Raw genomic sequence first — 4,498 nt, forward strand, 5'->3', positions numbered from 1 at the left:
AGGAATTAACAGATATTGGCGAGGATGTAGAGAAAGGGCCATCCATTTACACTGTTGGTGGAATGCAAACTAGTGCAGCTACTCTGGAAAACAGTGTGGAGGTTCCTCAAAAAATTAACAATAGAACTGGGGCGTCTGGGTGGCTTAGTGGTTAGGCGTCCGACTTTCGCTTAGGTCATGATCTCGCGGTTCGTGGGTTCGAGCCCCGCGTCGGGCTCTGTGCTGACTGCCAGCTCAGAGCCTGGAGCCTGTTTTGGAGTCTGTGTCTCCCTCTCTCTCTGACCCTCCCCTGCTCATGCTGTCTCTCTGTCTCTCTCTCCTAGAAATAAATAAAAATATTAAAAAAAAATAAAAATAGAACTCCCCTATGACCCAGCAATAGCACTGCTAGGAATNTCAAGACAGCCTCTTTAACAGATGGTGCTGGGAGAACTGGACAGCAACATGCAGAAGAATGAAACTAGATCATTTTCTCACACCATACACAAAAATAAACTCAAAATGGATAAAGGACCTGAACGTGAGACAGGAAACCATCAAAGGAGAAAGCAGGAAACCTCCTTGACTTCAACCGCAGCAATTTCGTACTTGACACATCCCCAAAGGCAAGGGAAACAAGAGCAAAAATGAACTATTGGGACCTCAATAAGATTAAAAGACTCTGCACGGCAAAGGAAACAATCCATAAAACTAATAGGCAACTGATGGAATGGGAAAAGATAGTTGCCAATGACATATCAGATAAAGGGCTAGTATCCAAAATCTATAAGGAACTCACAAAACTCCACACCCAAAAAACAAATAATACGGTGAAGAAATGGGCAGAAGATATGAACAACCACTTGTCCAAAGAAGACATCCAGATGGCCAACAGACACATGAAATGATGCTTAGCATCCCTCCTCATCAGGGAAATACACATCAAAACCACACTGAGGTACCACCTCACGCCAGTGAGAGTGGCTAAAATGAGCAAATCAGGGGACTCTAGATGCTGACGAGGTTGTGGAGAAATGGGCACCCTCCTACACTGTTGGTGGGAGTGTAAACTGGTGCAGCCCCTCTGGAAAACAGTGTGGAGGTTCCACAAAAAATTAACAATAGAACTCCCCTATGACCCAGCAATAGCACTGCTAGGAATTTACCCAAGGGATACAGGAGTGTTGATGCATAGGGGCCCTTGTACCCCAATGTTCATAGCAGACTCTCAACATAGCCAAAACACGGAAAGAGCCAAAGTGTCCATCAACGGATGAATGGATCAAGAAGATGTGGTTTATCTATACAATGGAATACTCCATGGCAATGAGAAAGAATTAAATCTGGCCATGTGTAGCAACATGGATGGACCTTATGGTGTTATGTTGAGTGAAATAAGTCAGGCAGAGAAGGACAGATACCATGTTTGCACATATAGGAGGATTAGGAGGAACTTAATGGAGGACCATCGGGGAGAAGAAGGGAAAAAATAGTAGGGGAGAGGGAGGGAGGCAAACCATGAGAGACTCTTGAATGCCGAGGACAAACTGAGGGCACATGAGGTGGGGGTAAGGGTAAGGGGAGTGATGGGCATGGAGGAGGGCACTTTTGGGGATGAGCACTGGGTGTTATATGGAAACCAACTTGACAAGAAACTATTTTAAACAACATATTTCACTATGTCCATCTAAACCAAAAATCGAAAACAAATTTTATGGCAAATTCTGTCTTAAAAGCAAGAAATTAGTAGATAATAGTTTAGGTTTTTAAAAATTAAGTATATCATCTTTCTCTAAGAATTTAATTTCTAAATTTTTAATTAAGAATAGGATATCTTTGCTTTATTTATTGTACAGTTGAAAAATATTGATGTTTGATCTGGGTTTTACATAGCTGTTTTCTCCACTGGGGAGTGGTTGGTATTTAGGCAAACTGTTTAATTCATATCTGTGAGTCAGACCTCTGTGGTCCTGAGAGATGCACACTCCACTGGTACTGACAGAGTGAGGTAGCAGGAGACTGGCAGATGGATGGATGCACATGGGTCCTTGCTGAAGAGGTGCTGTGCTGTCCTGTGAAGCTCATGAGTGCATGGGCCTCTCACGTCCCACTAGTCTCCTTACTGCCCCTCTTACATCTTTGTTTCTGAGACTGTAGATTAGAGGGTTGAGGCTAAGTGTGACAACAGTATAAAAGAGGGCAATGAACTTGCCCTGATCTTGAGAACTTCCTTATGGTGCCTGCAGATACATGCACAAAATTGGAATGAAAAAGAGAGACACAACCATAAGATGGGCTCCGCATGTCCCAAAGACTCTCTGAAGTCTGATTGATGACTGCATCCTCAGCACAGCCCGGGCAATGGCACCGTATGAGCTGAGAATCAGGATGAGTGTCATGAAAACAAAAATGGAACTCGTGACCAGGAGGGCCAGCTCATTAGCATGGGTATCAACACACGATCATCGCAGCAGTGCTGGAACTTCACAGAGGAAATGGTCCACTTGGCTATGTCCACACAGAGGGAACCAGAAGGTAAAGGAGGAATGAAGTGCTGAGTTGTTAAAGCCACTGACCCAGGAAACCACAGCCAACAGGTGACAGAAACGAGGGTTCATGAGCACAGTGTAATGCAGGGCTCTACAGACAGCTGCATAACGGTCATAGGACATGACCACCAGGAGGACACACTCTGTGGTTTCCAGTGAAAGGGCAAAGTAAAGTTGAGTCATGGAGCCGGCAAAAGAGATGGTCTTTTCTGGGCCCAACAGGTTGATCAGCAACTGAGGGATGGAGCTGGTGGTGTAGCAGAGATCCAGAAAAGAGAGGTTGGAGAGGAAGAAGTACATGGGAGTATGGAGATGGGTGTCCAGGTATGACAAGACAATGATAAAGAGGTTGCCCATCAATGTTATCAAGTAGAACATCAAGATAAGTACAAAGAGAACTACTTCCAGATGAGGCCAATGTGAAAAATCCAGGAGAACAAAGTAGCCTTCATTCAGAACTTGCATTTTTCCCCTTCATCATTCATTCCTTGTTACCCGAGGAAAGAATCACATACTTTCCAAAAATGGAAGGAATTGCTCCAAGAATCACAGGAATACATGAAAAAGAAGCCACTTTAAAAGAACTAGCACTGTTCATTGCTGGGACAGTTTGGGCATTATGAGAAACTATACTAATGAATTGAGAGAAGTAAGAATCCAAAAGCTCTTAGTGATATATTTATATATTATTAGTGGAGAAGAAAAATTATTTCTGTCAATAGTATCCTAATAATATGTATAGAAGGAATGGTAGAGTTAAAAATGGTAAATGGTAGATACTAAAAACTAATGAATGGAATATGATGAGAAACACAATATTTGCAAGCTCTAAAATACTTCCCCACTATTTACTTGTTAATTACAAAATGAAAAATAGTAAACTTTACAATAGAAAAATGTGGTGGACATCACCATAACCAAGATCACTCAATATTAAAATCACCAGTGTTAAGACAAACCAACATCGTGCACCTATTCACATGAAGCTCTGAGAAGGACATAATGTCTCTTTAGTGACATTCCTGCCAAAAACGCACACCTGATTCCAACAAGGAAGACACATGAGACAAACTTGAATTGAGAGAAGCCCGACAAAATAGCTTTCCTGTACAAGGAAGCTAAATAAAGGCTGAGGAACTGGTCCAGATGAAAGGAGACCAAAGTGGCAAGCTATCTACGTAGGTGGCCTTGGAATGGGGAAACATAGCTAATATTAGCATATTTAAGAGTATTTGAGAAATATGACTATGGACTATGGATTAGATAATAATTTCTGTTTTGTCAACTCAGCTGTGTTATGTAAAACACAGCTTCCTAAGAAGTCCCTGTTCTTAGGAAATTAAAAAAAAAGATGTGGTTTATCTATACAATGGAATACTAATGGCAATGAAAAGAATGAAATCTGGCCATTTGTAGCAATGTGGATGGAACTTGAGGGTGTTATGCTAAGTGAAATAAGTTTGACAGAGAAGGACAGATACTATGTTTTCACTCATATGTGGAACAGGAGAAACTTAACAGAGAACCATGGGGGAGGGGAAGAGGAAAAATAGTTGGGGAGAGGGAGGGAGGCAAACCATGAGAGACTCTTGAATACTGAGAACAAACAGAAGCCTCATGGGGGTGGGAGAAAGGGGAAGGTGGGTGATGGGCATGGAGGAGGGCACTTGTTGGGATGAGCACTGGGTGTTATATATAAGTGATGAATCACTAAGTTCTACTCCTGACACCAGTACTGTACTATATGTTAGTTAACTATAATTTAGATGAATGAAATGTAAAAAAATAAAAATCAATATTAATTCAAAGAAATCAATAAAGGATAAAATATCATAATTTAAAATAAAGACACGTTCACTAGGTTAATATAAAATTTTTTAATGTTCATTTATTTTTGACAGAGAGAGACAGAGTGTGAGCAGGGGAGGGGCAGGGAGAAGGAAACACAGAATCCAAAGCAGGCTTCAGGC

The 4,498-nt window shown here is 41.6% G+C and overlaps 1 pseudogene; it reads right to left on the reverse strand.

Annotated features, from left to right (window-relative positions):
- Positions 1-2,060: 2,060 nt before the first annotated feature.
- Positions 2,061-3,009, reverse strand: LOC120227383 (annotated as a pseudogene).
- Between the last annotated feature and the right edge of the window lie 1,489 nt (positions 3,010-4,498).

The sequence above is a fragment of the Hyaena hyaena genome, unplaced genomic scaffold (assembly GCF_003009895.1).
Source record: "Hyaena hyaena isolate Hyena2069 unplaced genomic scaffold, ASM300989v1 scaffold_2269, whole genome shotgun sequence".
In the NCBI taxonomy this organism is placed as follows: Eukaryota; Metazoa; Chordata; class Mammalia; order Carnivora; family Hyaenidae; genus Hyaena; species Hyaena hyaena.